We start from the raw sequence: 21,351 nt of genomic DNA, 5'->3' as shown, positions 1-21,351 counted from the left end.
TTATTGAGATCTATCTTTCCTTCTCTGTCACACTCATGGACACACATGCACGCACGCAATTACTCACACTTACGCGCACACAGATTTTCATGCAAACTGTAGCTCAACAGTTGCTCATTTGTCTAGTGTCAGGCAGTTTTCCCTAGGGTTGTAGAAGAGGTGATTCTGTGTGGGCTGGCTGTTATGTTCCAAACATTCAGCATAATTCATGAAAATTCATATTAAAAACAGGAAATAAAAGCAATGGCTTCCAAACACAACAACAACCAAATGTTGCTGGGCTTATGAATTATTCTTCTTGATTGTGTGATGTTTACAAAAGCTTGCTAAGTGATCCTCACCCGCAGGCTGCCGTGGGTTGTGGTGGCTTTAACTGAGAAACACTCTGCTTTTGAGGGAAGAAACCACATCACAGGGACACAACCTGATTGATATGTTAACTGTTGCAGTACCATTAGAAATGTGTTCAGGTTGAACTAGCATTGTGATCCTCCCCAGTCTGTACCGCTAGAGTTATTTTACAGACTGGTCAAATTAAAATCTCAGTGGATTTACAATCAAACCCATTAAGATGGATTTGAGAGGAGAGTCAGTGAGTTCATGACCAAGGTCATTGCCATGGAGACAGCAGTTCCCTCCCTCTATCCCTCTACTCCAACAGCCACCGTCTCGTAACTGCCACAATTCAGTGGTCTGCCGCTCTTGCCTCTGTAGTAATGTCTGCAACTCGTCTCCTGCTCCTCTGGGATTTCCAGTAATTTCTGCTGACTAGCTTCCTGCTCCTCAGGGAGGTATGGCTGCTGGCTTGTCGTCTAGCTCCTCGGAGAGTGACAGGGATGTCAACAGGTTACACAGAAGCTGGCGTGTGAAGCGTTTCTTCGCAGCAGCAAGACAAGACTACAATAGTGAGAATGAGTCATTAAGGTTGAATTAGTCTCTTTAGTGTGTTGTGTATGTATATTACATGAAGTCATAGCTTGACATTTCATTCATGACTGAAAGGCCATGGTTTATATTGGCATTTGACTATAGAACCAACTTCTGAAGTGGCACTGCTGAGGGAGTGCTGCTTTTTAAGTAGAAAATAACACATTTTATATCCTCTACCGTAAAATGACAACTCTTCGCCCAAGTTCTCTTTCAATCTTTTTATTTCATTGTGTTTGTTTCGGAGAAGCATTTTGTCATCTTGAGGCCCAGCAATCCGGGCACGGTGAGACAGAGCTCAGTTCTGCTTTAGTGCACTGCTCTGGGACAACAGTGTGCTTCCATTACCTTGAAAATGCTCCTGTCAGCAGAAACACAACACACCATGGGGGGTTAACTCACATACATTCCCTCACACACACACACACACACACACACACACACACACACACACACACACACACACACACAAACACACACACACACACACTTCAACACGTGTAGATAGTCTACTTAACCACGCACCTTCCCCCGAGACACACACCCACAAACTCAAAAGTGTCTGCCCGATGAAGAGAAGCTGTGAGACACAGGTTTCTCTCATCTACAGGATCTTCTAGACCTGTTGGATGAGATGAAATATTACTGAACTAGTCTTAATAAGAAGATAAAAAGATCCGGAACGTATGCTGGGCCATAAGCAAGGACAGGGAAGCAGTCAGATGAGCTGTAGTAGACACTGCAGAGCAGACAGAGCTCCTGTGAGCTGCATAGAGCTGTGCAGAGAGAGATGTGCAGGTAGGCGGTGCAGTGATGCTAGCGAGACACTGTGACTCAGCCTGGGTGTCAGAGGTTGCTGGCTCTGCAGGTGACACATGCAGATTTATGTAAATTGTCCCAGCACCACTCCTGGCCCTTCCTGTATTCAGGCAGGGTAGTCCGGTAATTACCAGGATAGGGGCGGTCTGGAGGTGGCCCTCACCTGTTTGGTGAGGCCTAGGTCAAGGACATCCATCTCTCTAATGGGTGCTGGGAGAAAACAGGCAGCGACCAACAGACACGCATTCATGCTCACACTCAAGTACCATTACTTCCAAATGGACAGGACCTAATTACATGAATAATTGATGGCAGAAATGCAAATAGAAATGCATAAGCAAATGTGCAGAAAGTAGTGGCATGAATAAAGATGAAGATATCCCTGCCCCTGTCCCGCCCTTCCCCTGTCTCCAGGTGACTGATGAGGTGATGATGAGCAATACATACATACACGAGCAGACATCCTCGGAACAGTTCAATCTAAGATACTATAAAACACATTGTTCCAGACTCATTGTGCTTCTGGTATAGTAGGTAGCTCTGTCAGACTCTAAACTAGTTGGACACAAAAAGTCCACTGGCTTGAACCTAAATGACCTGACTGAAATGTTATGTGTGGCGAATTCTTTCTTTTTTTTTACTCATTGTTAACCTATCCTCACCATCAGCTTCAATCAGGTGTGGTAGATGCCGGAGTTTTAGAGTTGGGCAGATTGGAAATGTATGTCTGTTTGGTAATGAATCAAATAAAAATTGAGTTCAATTTAGGAAAACCCAATGAAATTGATCCTGTAATCTCTTTGAGCACACTGCCACTAACTTACCATGACCTCCAGTATCACTAAGTCATTATACCTCCAGTATCACTAAGTCATTATACCTCCAGTATCACTAAGTCATTATACCTCCAGTATCACTAAGTCATTATACCTCCAGTATCACTAAGTCATTATACCTCCAGTATCACTAAGTCATTATACCTCGCTGAAATGAAATGTGACGGCACAAAACCAAACTGTATTCCGATACAGACCCCCACTACCAGGGGGGAATTAGTGTCACTTTCAAGCACATCACTAGAAAATCACAAACGAAAGGCAGTTTACATTTTCGACTTCTCAGCAATGAAACGCACCAGGTAGCACTGCAATACAAATCACTTTGACTGAGCCAGAACTAAAGTTGGAGCCCAAAATTGCTTTGTTAATGTAACTTTTTGCTCACCGGTTTATGTCTCATAGAGAAAAACAATGGAAGAGTGTATTGATTTAAGATGTATAGTGCATTCAGAAAGTAATCAGAACCCTTGACTTTTTCCTAATTTTGTTACGTTACAGCCTTATTCTAAAATGTAATAAATCGTTTTTTCCTCTCATCACTCTAAACACAATACCCTATAATGAAGCAATTTTTGCTAAATGTAAATATATTTAAAAAAATATATATATATCACATTTACATGGGGCGGCAGGGTAGCCTAGTGTTTAGTGTGTTGGATTAGTAACCGGAAGGTTGCAAGTTCAAACCCCCGAGCTGACAAGGTACAAATCTGTCGTTCTGCCCCTGAACAGGCAGTTAACCCACTGTTCCTAGGCCGTCATTTAAAATAAGACTTTGTTCTTAACTGACTTGCCTAGATAAATAAAGGTTAAAAAAAACAAAAAAACAAACATAAGCATTCAAACCCTTTCCTCAGTACTTTGCTAAACACATTTGGCAGTGATTACAGCCTCAAGTCTCCTTGGGTATGACACTACAAGCTTGGCACACCTGTATTGGGGATTTTCTCTCATTCTTCTCTGCAGATCCTCAAGCTCTGTCAGGTTGGATGATGAGTGTTACTGGACAGCTATATCCATAGATGTTCAATCAGGTTCAAGTCCAGGCTCTGGCTGGGCCACTCAAGCACATTCAGAGACTTGTCCCGAAGCCACTCCTGCGTTGTCTAGGCTGTGTGCTTAGGGTCGTTGTCCTGTTGGAAGGTGGATCTTCGCCCCAGTCTGAGCGCTCTGCAGCATATTTTCATCAAGGATCTCTCTGTACTAGGTTCTGTTCATCTTTCCCTCAACCTTTACAAGTTTCTCCCAGTCCCTGCCACTGAAAAACATTCCCACAGCATTATGCTGCCATCAGCATGCTTCACCGTAGAGACGGTGGTGCCAGGTTTCTTGCAGACATGACGCTTGGCATTCAAGCCAAAGAGTTCAATCTTGGTTTCATCAGACCAGACAATCTTGTTTCTCATGGTCTGAAAGTCATTTAGGTGCCTTTTGGCAAACTCCAAGTGGACTGTCATGTTCCTTTTACTGAGGAGTGGCTTCCGTCTGGCCACTCTACCATAAAGCCCTGATTGGTGGAGTGCTGCAGAGATGGGTGTCCTTTTGAAAGGTTCTCCCATCTCCACAGAGGAACTCTGGAGCTCTGTTAAAGTGACCATCAGGTTCTTGGTCACCTCCCTAACGAAGGCCCTTCACCCCCTGATTGCTCAGTTTGACCGGGCAGCCAGCTCTAGGAAGAGTCTTGGTGGTTCCAAAGTTCTTCCATTTAAGAATGATGGAGGCCACTGTTTTCTTGGGGACTTTCAATGCTGCAGATATTTTTTGGTACCCTTCCCCAGATCTGTGCCTCGACACAATACTGTCTCGGAGCTCTACGGACAATTCCTTCAACCTCATGCCTATAGACAGGTGTGTGCCTTTCCAAATCATGTCCAGTCAATTGGATAAACCACAGATGTACTCCAATCAAGTTATAGAAACATCTCAAGAATGACCAATGGAAACAGGATGTACCTGAGCTCAATTTCGAGTCTGAATACTTATGTAAATAAGGTATTCTTGCTTTACATTTTTAATACATTTGCACAAAAATCTAAAATCCTGTTTTCGCTCTGCCATTATGTAGAGGGTGAAGGAAAACATTTTTTCATCCATTTTAGAATAAAGCTGTAACGTAAGAAAATATTGAAAAAGTGAAGGGGTCTGAATACTTTCCGAATGCGCTGTACCACACTTCCTTTACAAAACCCCCCACATGAGATAGCTGTTTTCACATGTTGAGCTTAAATGTCACACGTGTATTACACACCTTTTCAAATATGTGGAGAAAAACATGTTTTCACTGCAGCTGACCAACTGGCAGGTGTCTCCACTGACATTTTCAACATGTCCTGATTGAGTCTGTAATACCAACATGTTTCAAGCAGACCACCATAGTCCCATAGATCACCATAGAATGCTATTCATTGACTACAGCTCAGCGTTCAACACCATAGTACCCTCAAAGCTCATCACTAAGCTAAGGATCCTGAGACTAAACCCCACTCTCTGCAACTGGATCCTGGACTTCCTGACGGGCCGCCCCCAGGTGGTGAGGGTAGATAACAACACATCTGCCATGCTGATCCTCAACACTGGAGCCCCTCAGGGGTGCGTGCTCAGTCCCCTCCTGTACTCCCTATTAACCCATGACTGCATGGCCAGGCAAGACTCAAACACCATTATTATGTTTACAGACGACACAACAGTGGTAGGCATGATCACCGACGACGACGAGACAGCCTATAGGGATGAGGTCAGAGACCTGGCCGGGTGGTGCCAGAATAGGGGAATAGGCATTGTCATGCCCTCTTCACAACTGTCTTGGTGTGTTTGGAATATGATAGTTTGTTGGTGATGTGGACATCAAATAACTGAGGCTCTCGACCTGCTCCACTACAGCCCTGTCAAAGAGAATGGATGCATGCTCTTTCCTCCTTTTCCTGTAGTCCACAATCATATCCTTTGTTTTGATCACATTGAGGGAGAGGTTGTTGTCCTGGCACCACACTACAAGGTCTCTGACCTCCTCCCAATAGGCTGTCTCATCGTTGACGGTGATCAGGCTCACCACCGTTGTGTCGTCGGCAAACTTAATGATGGTGTTGGAGTCATGCCTGGCCATGCAATCATGGGTGAACAGGGATTACAGGAGTGGACTAAGCACGCACCCCTGAGGGGCCCCTGTGTTGAGGATCCAGCGTGGTGGATGTTTTGTTACCCTTACCACCTGGGGGTGGCACGTCAGGAAGTCCAGGATCCAGTTGCAGAGGGAGGTGTTTAGTTCCAGTGTCCTTAGCTTAGTGATGAGCTTTGAGGGCACTATGGTGTTGAATGCTGAGCTGTAGTCATTGAACAGCATTCTCACATAGGTGTTCCTTTTGTCTAGGTGGGAAAGGGCGGTGTGCAATAGAGTGTTTACGTCATTTGTGGATCTGTTGGGGCGGTATGCAAATTGGAGTGTGTCTAGTGTTTCTGGGATGTTTTTGGGATGATGGTGTTGATGTGAGCCATGTCTGAGTCATGTGATTTCGAAAACCATGTGTCTACTTGTGAAAACTTGTGAAAATGTCACTGAATTTAAAAAAAAATGTTAAGGGTTACCATGGCATATCATAAAGTTGTACTCATTGCTACAACAGTACACATACTGTACAGTGCCTTCGGGAAAGTATTCATTCCCCTTGACTTATTCCACATTTTGTTGTGTTACAGCCTGAATATAACATTTATAAAAATGGGAAAAATCTCGCCCATCTTCACACAATACCCCATAATTACAAAGTGAAAACATGTTTTTATTTTATTTTTGCAAAATGTATTGAAAATTAAATACAGAATTGTCTCATTTACTAGTCTTTGTGGTTGAGTCTGGGTTTGATATTCACTGCTCGACAGAGAGACAATTATCTGTGTGTGGGGTACAGAGATGAGGTAGTCATTCAAAATCATGTTCAACACTATCATTGCAGAGTGAGTCCATTCAACTTAATATGTGACTTGTTAAGCAAATTGTTACACCTGAACTTATTTAGGGTTGCCATAACAAAGAGGTTGAATACTTGACTCAATACATTTCAGCTTTTCATTTGTAATTAATTTGTTTAAAAAATGTGAAAACATAATTCCACTTTAAATGTATGGGTATTCTGTGTTGGCCAGTGACAAAAACTCCATTTCACCTATTTTAAATACATGCTGTTGAGAAGTAAGTGGTATGAATACTTTCTGAAGGTGCTGTAAAACTGTCTTGAACCTTCATTGGCAGTATTAAAGTAGGTAGGCCCACACCTCAGTTGGCATTATGAGGGACTGTTCCTATGCAGATTAGACAGTGGACTGAGGATAGAGGATTGAACCCTCTCCTTATTGGCTCTGAGCCATGGCTTATTAAGTGTATTGAGCACCTAAGTCCTCCTCTCTGGCAGGATCCCTGTGTTCACTGACTTTATCATTGAGACAATTTAAAAGTACTTGGAGTCTGATAAAACCGTGGGTAAAATCACTGGGGGGGGGGACATAATACAACAACCTACAGTACCCGTCAAAAGTTTGGACACACCTGTTCATTAAAGTTTTTATTTTTACTATTTAGAATAATAGTGTAGACATCAAAACTATGAAATAACACATGTCATAACTAATAACCAAAAACGTGAACAAATCCAAATATATTTCCCTTTGCCTTGATGACCGCTTTGCAACTCTTGGCATTCTCTCAATCAGCATCACATGGAATGCTTTTCCAACAGTCTTGAAGGAGTTCCCGCATATGCTGAGCTCTTGTTGGCTGCTTTTCCTTCACTCTGTGGTCGAACTCATTCATGCAAGTAGAAAAATATGTTGTCTCACCCTGCTTGTACAGAAACGCCAATGGCATCCTCCTCTCTTTCATGTTGATGAAACGGTCTATCACTCTGTCATACAGTACACGCTTTTATTTTTTGTTGTCATAGGGTACCTGACTAAAATACTTACTCGCTAGCCTAACTTCCATTCATGGGCAAAGTTAGGTAGTTAACATTGTCCTTCTACATCTAGCTGCATATTGAACTTCCATCCTTTCAGGCCAGGGGCACAACAATGTATGAATTAATGCTTGTGTCAGAATCGCTGTTATAGTCATTGTCCAGTGCGGAGAATTAAGTAAAACCACAAGTCCAAATCCATCTACATACATGGCTAATTTAGGAAAGGGCCAATTTGAGCTAGCTGGCTAGCTAGTTACCGGAGGACAATGACACAACATTTCAAGTTTCTGTCAATGGCTTATTTTTTTATTTCACCTTTATTTAACCAGGTAGGCCAGTTGAGAACAAGTTCTCATTTACAACTGCAACCTGGCCAAGATAAAGCAAAGCAGTGTGACAAAAATAACAACACATAGTTACACATGGAATAAACAAACGTAGAGTCAATAACACAATAGAAAAATCTATACACAGTGTCACGATCATTATAAGGAGTGGACCAAAATGCAGCGTGGTATGTTTCCATCCTTTTATTTAGGAAGAGAAAAACTCAAAGCACAGAAACAATAAAGCACAAACGAAACGTGACGCTACTGGTGTGCACACAGGCAACCATCTGTAGACATGATCCCACAAAGCACAATGAGGAAATGGCTGCCTAAATATGATCCCCAACAGCTGTCTTTGATTGGGAACCATACCAGGCTAACATAAACCATTAATCACCCTAGTCACTATCACGCCCCAACCAACAGAGAATAAACAGCTCTCTTATGGTCAGGGCGTGACACACAGTGTGTGCAAATGTAGTAAGATTAGGGGGGTAAGGCAATAAATAGGCCATAGTGGCGAAATAATTACAATTTAGCATTAACACTGGAGTAATAGATGTGCAGATGATGATGTGCAAGTAGAGATACTGGGGTGTAAAAGAGCAAAAATAAATAACAATATGGGGATGAGATAGTTGTGTGGGCTATTTACAGATGGGCTGTGTACAGGTGCAGTGATCGGTACGCTGCTCTGACAGCTGATGCTTAAAATTAGCGAGGGAGATATAAGTCTCCAGCTTCAGCGATTTTTAAAATTCGTTCCAGTCATTGGCAGCAGAGAACTTGAAGGAAAGGCTGCCAAAGGAGGAGTTGGCTTTGGGGATAACCAGTGAAATATACCTGCTGGAGCGCATGCTAAGGGTGGGTGTTGCTATGGTGACCAGTGAGCTGAGATAAGGCAGGGCTTTACCTAGCAAAGACTTATAGATGACCTGGAGCCAGTGGGTCTGGCCACGAATATGAAGTGAGGGCCAGCCAACGAGAGCATACAGGTCGCAGTGTTGGGTAGTATATGGGGCTTTGTTGACAAAACGGATGGCACTGTGACTACATCCAATTTGCTGAGTAGAGTGTTGGAGCCTATTTTGTAAATGACATCGCCGAAGTCGAGGATCGGTAGCATAGTCAGTTTTACGAGGGTGTGTTTGGTAGCACGAGTGAAGGATGCTTTGTTGCGAAATAAGCCGATTCTAGATTTAATTTTGGATTGGAGATGCTTAATGTGAGTCTAGAAGGAGAGTTTACAGTCTATCCAGATACCTAGGTATTTATAGTTGTCCGAACCGTCCAGAGTAGTGATGCTAGTCGGGCGGGCATGTGCGGGCAGCGATTGGTGCATTGCATTTAGTTTTAATAGCATTTACGAGCAATTGGAGGGCACGGAAGGAGAGTTGTATGGCATTGAAGCTTGTCTGGAGGTTTGTTAAGTGACTCCCCATCCTGCATGCGGGAGCATAATCATCGACTGACACTAATTAGCATAACGCAACGGACATAAATATTCCTGGAAAATATTCCTATTCATGAAAATCACAGCTTAGCCTTTTGTTAATCACCCTGTCATCTCAGATGTTCAAAATATGCTTTACAGCCAAAGCTAGACCAAGCATTTGTGTAAGTTTATCGTTAGCCTAGCATAGCATTTTGTCCAGCTAGCAGCAGGTAACTTGGTCACGGAAATCAGAAAAGCAATCAAATTAAATAGTTTACCTTTGATGAGCTTCAGATGTTTTCACTCACAAGACTCCCAGTTAGATAGCCAATGTTCCTTTTTTCACAAAATATTATTTTTGTAGGCGAAATAGCTCAGTTTGTTCTTCACGTTGGCTGAGAAATCGCCCGGAAATTGCAGTCACGAAAACGCAGAAAAATATTCAAAATTAGCTCCATAATATCGACAGAAACATGGCAAACGTTGTTTATAATCAATCCTCAAGGTGTTTTTCAAATATCTATTCGATAATATATCCACCGGGACAATTGGTTTTTCAGTAGGACCGATTGGAATAATGGCTACCTCTGTGTTTTACGCGAGAATCACTCTGGGAGCCATCAGGTGACCAGTTGCGCAATGTAGCCGTTTACAAGTATTCTTCAACATAAATGCGTAAAACTACGTCACAATGCTGTAGACACCTTGGGGAATACGTAGAAAAAGTAATCTGGTTGGCATCCATGAATACACTGATGGTTAAAAATCAATTGAATGAATGGAATATGCTCTCATCCGTTTTATTTTTTACTTCTGGAGACTCCACTACAAGATATCTCAGTTTACAGGATAAAGTGCTCTGTCCTTGTGCTCCAGGCACACACTCACGTACACACTCCAACACAGTCTCAGTAGCATGCAGGGCCTGCGCCAGACCTAATCAGTTGGACAGGCATTTGATTTCTATAGGTGGGCCTGCTTTTTGTTATGGGATATCCTGTGTGCACGCGCTTGTTAATAGGTGTTATAAGGAAGACCAAAGGGCAGCTCGTGAGTTTCAAGTTTGGGGAAGCTTACAATTTATCCTATCATTTCTACCTATCTGCATGCTAGTTGGGTGCGTTTTGGGGAGCAGGTTCATTTCAATAATAATGTTTTCGTTTCTCAAAATTATCACATGGTTAATTATACAAACCTGAATTAAAATGATAAAAATCTAAAAGTTCAATGTCAACTAATTTAAGAGTACCAGACGTTGCCATGTCAACACATTGTTAGCCTATACAGTGATCCATTGGCGGCTAAAGAAATGACAGAAACTTACTAGGCCTACTGGTTACATATGTCATCTGGAATTGATCAAAATAAATCAAAGGGCAAACAATTCACACAATGAAACAATGAATGTGCAAGAATAGGTGGGAGACAGCTGAGTGCGTTTGGGAGAGCTGAGTGCATGCATTCTGGAGAGAGACGCCCATATCTTCCCACATACCCCTCCCCTTCCTGTCTCAACATTTAAAATGATACTCAAGACACATTATCTTCACACGTTATCTGTCCGATTGTCACTGACAGCAGCAACTTTTTGGCCTCCCGAGTGGCGCAGCGGTCTAAGGAACTGCATCTCAGTACTAGAGGTGTCACTACAGACCCCAGTTCGATCCCAGGCGTACCTAGTTAAATCAAGTGAATAAGCAGCTAGGCATATTGCCACTCGAGCTGCACAAATTGCTGGCTTCCCAAATAGAAATAGGCCTTTGCACTCACTTGTGACTTGAAACAAAGCAAAAACAATTTAAGAAGCTAATGATGTTCTGTGGCTGGGTCAAGCCCTCTGGTAAAGTATTTTGACTGGCTTTATTCAGACAGGAGTAATTATATAGTTTTGACAAAACATCAATTTACTTTAGGGGAAGCCAGCATCCATCTGAACAGTGCACTGTACAATTTCTCTGCCTGAAACCAGAGATCTGTATTTGAGATGAGATGCTCATGTATCCGCCCTAACAATTAGAGTTGTTGTCCCAAAGGTGGGAATGCAGACGATAAGCTTAGATCTGCATATTATGCCCATAGAAACGCATTGGGCTTATTCAGGACAGATTTGGGCGAGAGTGAGCTATCTTGCTTCGTCACTTCCTCTCTGCTGAAACTAGCGAGCAAAACAGCGCCACTCTGTTTTTCTATATGTAACCCATGTATCTGATACTATCTGGCCATTTAGAGTATGACATGTCATACTCCTTTTGTCCTTTTGCATCAGATACATGGTCTACATATACGGAGACAGAGGGGCACTGTTTTGCTCGGATGCTTTATCTGAGATTGATGTGTCTTTCTGTCAGCGCGCGTCTTGGTCAAATAAATGATCGATTTAAATAAATGATAAGATTTTATTTGGACAGGCAAGGAGGGACTGTATAGGGCCCGCCCATAACGTGGGCGGTAGCATGTTCATGGAACGACACACACACAAATTGAAGCTTTCAAGATATATTTGTTCATTTGATAAGCGCAGCCAATCTTGAGACCTATTCACCCCCAACAAAATCCTCTATCATGTTGAATATTAAAGAGGAGATTTGCAATTTATATTCTGTCTGTTTTTCCTCTTCACAGAACTTCAACTGCATTCCCATACAGTTCATGTATGCTTTTCTGGTGCTGCTGGAAGTAGTCGTTTTTCAGTAGTTCCTTTGCATTGCCTCATGCTGCATTTGTCAACATGAAGTTTGACTTGAAGGACCTTTAAAATAGGAGTGGTTTGCTACAAAGCCAACTGTTGCTTAAAAGTTTGCTTTGAAAATAGTCTATAAGACTCGATAAACCTACTGTCATAGTAGGCTTTAACATGGATCATATGTTCCACTCGTTTTTTAAGTGTAAGTGTAACCTGAATAGCTGAACTCTCATACTGTTGCTCTACTTTCTAACTCTGGGTGCGTTCTGTAGGACGTGGGCGACTCGGGGACTGGGGTTCACGGTATTTTCTGCATGGCAGGATTCATATCCAGATCATTCCACTCTCATGGTTGTAGTAATTGTGCTACATTAATCACATCCCTCTGTTTCAGCAGGACCCACAGCCTCTTTTCCGGTGTATTTTTAATTGACTATAAATCAGGTGTGCTTTTGACAAATGGCGGTAATTACAGGGGAGGCCATTATGGTGTGAGGGAGTATTTCCCTCAGAAAAAAAGAGGTGTCGGCGGGGAATGATCCTGTTGTGTTTGAAGGGTATAACCAGGCCTGTCCCTCTCCCTACTCAGGCACACTGACCTACTGAGGCACACTGACCCGGAACAGTACTGCTATGTGGGGCAGCATGTGACGGACTCTGCTGATGGAAGAGAGGAAGCAGGAAGAGATGTACAATGTATACTATACTGTGGTGGAGAGGAAGCAGGGAAGTATTTTTCCACCTTCCTGCCAGGCTGCCACACCTGCAGCTAGCTGAGAGCTGGCACCATTGGCTGGTGAGAGACAAAGCCTGGAGTGCGTGTCCACAGAAGCATCCGGAGCATAGGGCCAACCATGCCAGCAATCACCACACAGTTGGCTACCATTTGATCTGCTCTGATCGGCTTTCTTTAGAAGAATCTGCAGTGATCGCCTTTCTCTTCTCTGCTCACTAACCTACTTACCAGACAAATTTACATTTCTGATGCAAATCGTCGTACATCTGCTAGGACTAACAAACAACATCCACATCAACACTCTGGGGAACAATAACCAAACATGTTTAATTCAAGGAGGATGTTCACCAATTAGTAACATGAGCTTTTTAATTGCAGCTTTGAATAAGTATTTAAAGTCTTGCAATTTCTGTGCATATACAAACTGTCACAATTACTAACCTCCTGTGTCCAGCGTTCTGCCTCTGTTCTGCTCCTGAAATTAATTCACATTCAGAAGTCAGCTGGTGCTACAGAGTGTTCTCTACCCAAATATTTTACTATAGTAAAAACATGATACTCGTTATGTATTCCTGATGCATTTGGTTTGGATTAAAGTAGCTGTCATCTTTGTACGTAGCTTCACCACCATGTAAAAGCAAGGATTAAATCCATGCTGTGCCCGTGATACATTTTACATTTTAGTCATTTAGCAGACACTCTTCTCCAGAGCATCGAATAGTCCCCGTGATATGCAACTGTTCAGGGAAGTCCGGAACCAATACACGCAGTCAGTCAGGAAAGCTAAGGCCAGCTTCTTCAGGCAGAAGTTTGCATCCTGTAGCTCCAACTCCAAAAGGTTCTGGGACACTGTGAAGTCCATGGAGAACAAGAGCACCTCCTCCCAGCTGCCCACTGCACTGACGCTAGGTAACACGGTCACCACTGATAAATCCATGATTATCGAAAACTTCAATAAGCATTTCTCAACGGCTGGCCATGCCTTCCGCCTGGCTACTTCAACCTCGGCCAACAGCTCCGCCCCCCCCGCAGCTCCTCGCCCAAGCCTCTCCAGGTTCTCCTTTACCCAAATCCAGATAGCAGATGTTCTGAAAGAGCTGCAAAACCTGGACCCGTACAAATCAGCTGGGCTTGACAATCTGGACCCTCTATTTCTGAAACTATCTGCCACCATTGTCGCAACCCCTATTACCAGCCTGTTCAACCTCTCTTTCATCTCGTCTGAGATCCCCAAGGATTGGAAAGCTGCCGCAGTCATCCCCCTCTTCAAAGGGGGAGACACCCTGGACCCAAACTGTTACAGACCTATATCCATCCTGCCCTGCCTATCTAAGGTCTTCGAAAGCCAAGTCAACAAACAGGTCACTGACCATCTCGAATCCCACCGTACCTTCTCCGCTGTGCAATCTGGTTTCCGAGCCGGTCATGGGTGCACCTCAGCCACACTCAAGGTACTAAACGATATCATAACCGCCATCGATAAAAGACAGTACTGTGCAGCCGTCTTCATCGACCTTGCCAAGGCTTTCGACTCTGTCAATCACCATATTCTTATCGGCAGACTCAGTAGCCTCGGTTTTTCGGATGACTGCCTTGCCTGGTTCACCAATTACTTTGCAGACAGAGTTCAGTGTGTCAAATCGGAGGGCATGCTGTCCGGTCCTCTGGCAGTCTCTATGGGGGTGCCACAGGGTTCAATTCTCGGGCCGACTCTTTTCTCTGTGTATATCAATGATGTTGCTCTTGCTGCGGGCGATTCCCTGATCCACCTCTACGCAGACGACACCATTCTATATACTTTCGGCCCGTCTTTGGACACTGTGCTATCTAACCTCCAAACAAGCTTCAATGCCATACAACACTCCTTCCGTGGCCTCCAACTGCTCTTAAACGCTAGTAAAACCAAATGCATGCTTTTCAACCGGTCGCTGCCTGCACCTGCATGCCCGACTAGCATCACCACCCTGGATGGTTCCGACCTAGAATATGTGGACGTCTATAAGTACCTAGGTGTCTGGCTAGACTGCAAACTCTCCTTCCAGACTCATATCAAACATCTCCAATCGAAAATCAAATCAAGAGTCGGCTTTCTATTCCGCAACAAAGCCTCCTTCACTCACGCCGCCAAGCTCACCCTAGTAAAACTGACTATCCTACCGATCCTCGACTTCGGCGATGTCATCTACAAAATGGCTTCCAACACTCTACTCAGCAAACTGGATGCAGTCTATCACAGTGCCATCCGTTTTGTCACTAAAGCACCTTATACCACCCACCACTGCGACTTGTATGCTCTAGTCGGCTGGCCCTCGCTACATATTCGTCGCCAGACCCACTGGCTCCAGGTCATCTACAAGTCTATGCTAGGTAAAGCTCCGCCTTATCTCAGCTCACTGGTCACGATGGCAACACCCATCCGTAGCACGCGCTCCAGCAGGTGTATCTCACTGATCATCCCTAAAGCCAACACCTCATTTGGCCGCCTTTCGTTCCAGTACTCTGCTGCCTGTGACTGGAACGAATTGCAAAAATCGCTGAAGTTGGAGACTTTTATCTCCCTCACCAACTTCAAACATCAGCTATCTGAGCAGCTAACCGATCGCTGCAGCTGTACATAGTCTATTGGTAAATAGCCCACCCTTTTCACCTACCTCATCCCCATACTGTTTTTATTTATTTACTTTTCTGCTCTTCTGCACACCAATATCTCTACCTGTACATGACCATCTGATCATTTATCACTCCAGTGTTAATCTGCAAAATTGTAATTATTTGCCTACCTCCTCATGCCTTTTGCACACATTGTATATAGACCCCCCCTTTGTTTTCTACTGTGTTATTGACTTGTTAATTGTTTACTCCATGTGTAACTCTTTGTTGTATGCTCACACTGCTATGCTTTATCTTGGCCAGGTCGCAGTTGCAAATGAGAACTTGTTCTCAACTAGCCTACCTGGTTAAATAAAGGTGAAATAAAAAAAATAAAAAATAAAAAAAGAGCGACTTACAATTAGTGCATTCATCTTAAGATACAGAGTGAGACAACAACACATCACAATCATATCAAGTACATTTTCCCTCAATAAAGTATTGATCAGCAAAGTCAGTGCTAGTAGGAAAAGACAAGTGCCTTTTTTGGAGGCAGGGGAAGGGGGGCGTCGGGAGGGCCGTGAGAGTTATTTAAGATACTCAGACATTTTCGGAAGCTGGGCAGGGACTCCGCTGTCCTGACTTTAGGGGTAAGCTTGTTTCACCATTGGGGTGCCAGGACAGAGAAGAGGTTTGACTGGGCTGAGCAGAGCTACCCTCCTGACCAAGAGACCAGAGGTGGCAGAATGGAGTGCTTGGGTTGGGGTGTAGGGTTTGAGCATAGCCTGAAGGTAAGGAGGGGCACTTCCCCCTGTTGGTCCGTATGCAAGTACCAGGGTCTTGAAGATGACATATCTTTGACCGGAAGCCAGTGGAGTGTGCGGAGGAGTGGAGTGACATGGGAGAACTTATGGAAAGTTGAACAACAGGAGGGCTGCGACATAATGGATAAGTTGCAGGGGTTTGATGGCACAAGGAGGGAGCCCAGGCAACAGAGAGTTGCAGTATTCTAGAAGGCAGATGACACGTGCCTAGATTAGGCACTGCACCACTTCCTGTGTGATGAAAGGTCATACTCTATGGATGTTGTAGAGCATGAACCTGCAGGAGCGAGTCACCGCAGAGATTGACAGGGTGTTGTCCTGGGTTAGGCCAAAGATATGTTCTCTACGGTGAGGGGGAACACCGTGGAGTTGTTGAGGTTGAGGGGAGTGACTCTGACCATCTTAAAGTCAGAGGGGACGCAGCCAGTGATCAGGAATGAGAACAGGGGAGGGGATGGGGTCAATTGGGCAGGTTGTTGGGCGGCCAAACATCACTAGTCACAGGATTTAATCTAGAAAGAGACAGGAGAAAGCGGTCAAAGCGTAGGGTAGTTCTGTGTGAGAGGGATCAGTGGGCTCAGTGAATGAGGATCGGATGTCGTCAACCTTTATTTAAAGAGGATTAAAGACAGAGGAGAAAGTGGAGAAACGTATCCCGGGGTTTGAGGCAAAAGCTTGACATTTAGAGTGATAGTAAATGTCTTTAGCAGCGGATACAGAAGACGAGAAGGCAGAGAGGAGGGAGTAGAAGGATGATTGGTCCTCCGGAAGTTTGGGAGGGGAAGGTTGAGCCAGGTGGGAGGAAAGGGGACAGTGAGAGTCAAAGACTGCAAAAGGGATTCCGGTTCCGGTATTCCGGTTCCGGTGGCATGCATTGAAACAAGTGACTATCTCATGGCTTTTCTTTAGCAAAATAACTATTAACGGAGTTATTTTCAAATCATTTTCAACATACTGTATGCCATCACATTATGGTGTGGGACATTTACTGTATTACAGGGTACAATAGCAGGTTTATTTCACTCCAGTACCTGGCATCTTTCCATTCACAATTCACCTGTGGGAACATGTCGGCTCTCGACACCCGACAACAGAAAGAGTTGGCCACTACTATCTGAGAGATTGTTTGTGAGGAAATTACCTCTGTCCTCGACTTGCAATTTAAACCGATAAATGAATCTCTTGCCCGGGCTCACTTCAAAAGTGAATACCTACTCAAATAAAGTGGAACGTTTGGAGACAGCGGCCAATGTGACAGAGGGGCAACTCTATGAACTAGAAACAGCACAAACTAACCTAGAAAGGGAAATCAATTTCCTAAAAAAAGGAAACAGAATAACTTGAAAATCATTCCTGTAAATGTGTGGATCACAGGACTTGAAACTGGTGTGGAAGCGCGCAACCCAACTTCCTCCATGAGCAATCTTTATGAATTACATGGAACAATCTCAGCTAAAGCCCCGCACATACAAACCAGTTAGAGAGCCTTCAGAATGTATTCACACCCTTTTCCTTTTTCCATTTGTGTTAGACTGAATTTAAAATGGATTAACACATTTATAAAAAATGAAAAGCTGAAATGTCTTGAGGCAATAATCAAATCAAATCAATCAAATTTTTATTTGTCACATACACATGGTTAGCAGATGTTAATGCGAATGGTAGCGAAATGCTTGTGCTTCTAGTTCCGACAATGCAGTAATAACGAACAAGTAATCTAACTAACAATTCCAAAAAGGGGATAAAGAATATGTACATAAGGATATATGAATGAGTGATGGTACAGAGCAGCATAGGCAAGATACAGTAGATGATATCGAGTACAGTATAACATATGAGATGAGTATGTAAACAAAGTGGCATAGTTAAAGTGGCTAGTGATACGTGTATTACATAAGGATGCAGTCGATGATATAGAGTACAGTATATACGTATGCATATGAGATGAATAATGTAGGGTAAGTAACATTATATAAGGTAGCATTGTTTAAAGTGGCTAGTGATATATTTACATCATTTCCCATCAATTCCCATTATTAAAGTGGCTGGAGTTGAGTCAGTGTCATTGGCAGTGTGTTGGCAGCAGCCACTCAATGTTAGTGGTGGCTGTTTAACAGTCTGATGGCCTTGAGATAGAAGCTGTTTTTCAGTCTCTCGGTCCCAGCTTTGATGCACCTGTACTGAGCTCGCCTTCTGGATGACAGCGGGGTGAACAGGCAGTGGCTCGGGTGGTTGATGTCCTTGATGATCTTTATGGCCTTCCTGTAGCATCGGGTGGTGTAGGTGTCCTGGAGGGCAGGTAGTTTGCCCCCGGTTATGCGTTGTGCAGACCTCACTACCCTCTGGAGAGCCTTACGGTTGAGGGCGGTGCAGTTGCCATACCAGGCGGTGATACAGCCCGCCAGGATGCTCTCGATCGTGCATCTGTAGAAGTTTGTGAGTGCTTTTGGTGACAAGCCGAATTTCTTCAGCCTCCTGAGGTTGAAGAGACGCTGCTGCGCCTTCTTCACGATGCTGTCTGTGTGAGTGGACCAATTCAGTTTGTCTGTGATGTGTATGCCGAGGAACTTAAAACTTGCTACCCTCTCCACTACTGTTCCATCGATGTGGATAGGGGGGTGTTCCCTCTGCTGTTTCCTGAAGTCCACAATCATCTCCTTAGTTTTGTTGACGTTGAGTGTGAGGTTATTTTCCTGACACCACACTCCGAGGGCCCTCACCTCCTCCCTGTAGGCCGTCTCGTCGTTGTTGGTAATCAAGCCTACCACTGTTGTGTCGTCCGCAAACTTGATGATTGAGTTGGAGGCGTGCGTGGCCACGCAGTCGTGGGTGAACAGGGAGTACAGGAGAGGGCTCAGAACGCACCCTTGTGGGGCGCCAGTGTTGAGGATCAGCGGGGAGGAGATGTTGTTGCCTACCCTCACCACCTAGGGGCGGCCCGTCAGGAAGTCCAGTACCCAGTTGCACAGGGCGGGGTCGAGACCCAGGGTCTCGAGCTTGATGACGAGCTTGGAGGGTACTATGGTGTTGAATGCCGAGCTGTAGTCGATGAACAGCATTCTCACATAGGTATTCCTCTTGTCCAGATGGGTTAGGGCAGTGTGCAGTGTGGTTGAGATTGCATCGTCTGTGGACCTATTTGGGCGGTAAGCAAATTGGAGTGGGTCTAGGGTGTCAGGTAGGGTGGAGGTGATATGGTCCTTGACTAGTCTCTCAAAGCACTTCATGATGACGGATGTGAGTGCTACGGGGCGGTAGTCGTTTAGCTCAGTTACCTTTCTTGGGAACAGGAACAATGGTGGCCCTCTTGAAGCATGTGGGAACAGCAGACTGGTATAGGGATTGATTGAATATGTCCGTAAACACACCGGCCAGCTGGTCTGCGCATGCTCTGAGGGCGCGGCTGGGGATGCCGTCTGGGCCTGCAGCCTTGCGAGGGTTAACACGTTTAAATGTCTTACTCACCTCGGCTGCAGTGAAGGAGAGACCGCATGTTTTCGTTGCAGGCCATGTCAGTGGCACTGTATTGTCCTCAAAGCGGGCAAAAAAGTTATTTAGTCTGCCTGGGAGCAAGACATCCTGGTCCGTGACTGGGCTGGATTTCTTCCTGTAGTCCGTGATTGACTGTAGACCCTGCCACATGCCTCTTGTGTCTGAGCCATTGAATTGAGATTCTACTTTGTCTCTGTACTGGCGCTTAGCTTGTTTGATAGCCTTGCGGAGGGAATAGCTGTACTGTTTGTATTCGGTCATGTTACCAGACACCTTGCCCTGATTAAAAGCAGTGGTTCGCGCTTTCAGTTTCACACGAATGCTGCCATCAATCCACGGTTTCTGGTTAGGGAATGTTTAATCGTTGCTATGGGAACGACATCTTCAACGCACGTTCTAATGAAGTATTTAACCCCTTGGTTATAGCCTAAATAAGTTTAGGAGGAAAAATTTGCTGAACAAGTTACATAACAGGTTAAATGGACTCTGTTTGCAATAGTGTTTAACATGATTTTTGAATGACTACCTCATCTCTTTAACCCACATATACAATTATCTGTAAGGCCCCCCAGTCTATTTCAAACACAGATTCAAGACCAAGGAGGTTTTCTTCTAATATATAATGGCGGTCTGCAAAAACCATCGTTAAAGGTGCATGCCGCCACCTACTGTGCTGGAGTGTGTGGTCAATCACGGTTTACAACATTTCTAAATCCTCCTACCTAGCTCAGTACTTCTGAGAAAATTACTAACTTCTAATAGACCCTCCCATCCCCCAAATCCCTTCCAAAACCCCCAACCCCGTCCAATGACCCTACACTTCAATTTTTCCCTCTCTTTAACATACTTACAACAATATAACAACACATGCTCCACTGTTTCATCGACCATACCCTCCAGACACAAACCATTCACATGCTTGCCAATCAGATGTAATGACGAGTTCAAAGTACAATGTCCTAAGCACAATTGAGCAAACACCACCTCTTCCTTCCTAATCTGACCTTTGAATCTTGTAATCTTGTTCCACCGACCTTTCTTTGGAGGACATCTAAATGCCGGCCCTTGTGCTCAGAGTCCCATCTCTTCTGCCACATCTGATCTTACATTTGGCCTCACCTCTACCCAGTGGAACATTAATATCAATCATATCTTGTTTCAAACCTCTTTTAGCTTACTGGTCTACAATTTAATTCCCTTCCCCAAGGAGGTTTTCCAATGCCTCGCAAAGGCAACCTATTGGTAGATGGGTAAAAAAAAAAGCGGACATTGATCCCTTTGAGCATGGTGCACTTATTACACTTTGGATGGTGTATCAATACAGCCAGTCACTACAAAGATACAGGTGTCCATCGTTACTCAGTGGCTGGAGATGAAGGAAACCGATCAGGGATTTCACCATGAAGCAAATATTTAATAGCTGCCAGAGTTTAATAGCTGTAACAGGAGAAAACTAAGGATGGATCAACATTGTGGTTACTCCACAATACTAACCTAACTGACAGAGTGAAAACGACACAACAGTGGTAGTAGGCCTGATCACCGACAGCGACGAGACAGCCTAAAGGGAGGAGGTCAGAGACCTGGCTGGGTGGTGCCAGAATAACAACCTATCTCTCAACGTAACCAAGACTAAGGAGATGATTGTGGACTACAGGAAAAGAAGGACCGAGCACGCCCCCATTCTCATCGACGGGGCTGTAGTGGAACAGGTTGAGAGCTTCAAGTT

The 21,351-nt window shown here is 44.3% G+C and overlaps 1 protein-coding gene across 2 annotated transcripts in view; it reads left to right on the top strand.

Annotated features, from left to right (window-relative positions):
* The window catches only part of cdh13 (cadherin 13, H-cadherin (heart)), a 545,258-nt gene that overhangs the window by 140,333 nt on the left and 383,574 nt on the right, over positions 1–21,351 (top strand). The window lies entirely within an intron of this gene.

This window comes from Oncorhynchus kisutch, linkage group LG22, assembly GCF_002021735.2.
Source record: "Oncorhynchus kisutch isolate 150728-3 linkage group LG22, Okis_V2, whole genome shotgun sequence".
In the NCBI taxonomy this organism is placed as follows: domain Eukaryota; kingdom Metazoa; phylum Chordata; class Actinopteri; order Salmoniformes; family Salmonidae; genus Oncorhynchus; species Oncorhynchus kisutch.
The sequence above is the reverse complement of the archived record's forward strand: the minus strand, read 5'-3'. Positions and strand labels throughout refer to the sequence as shown.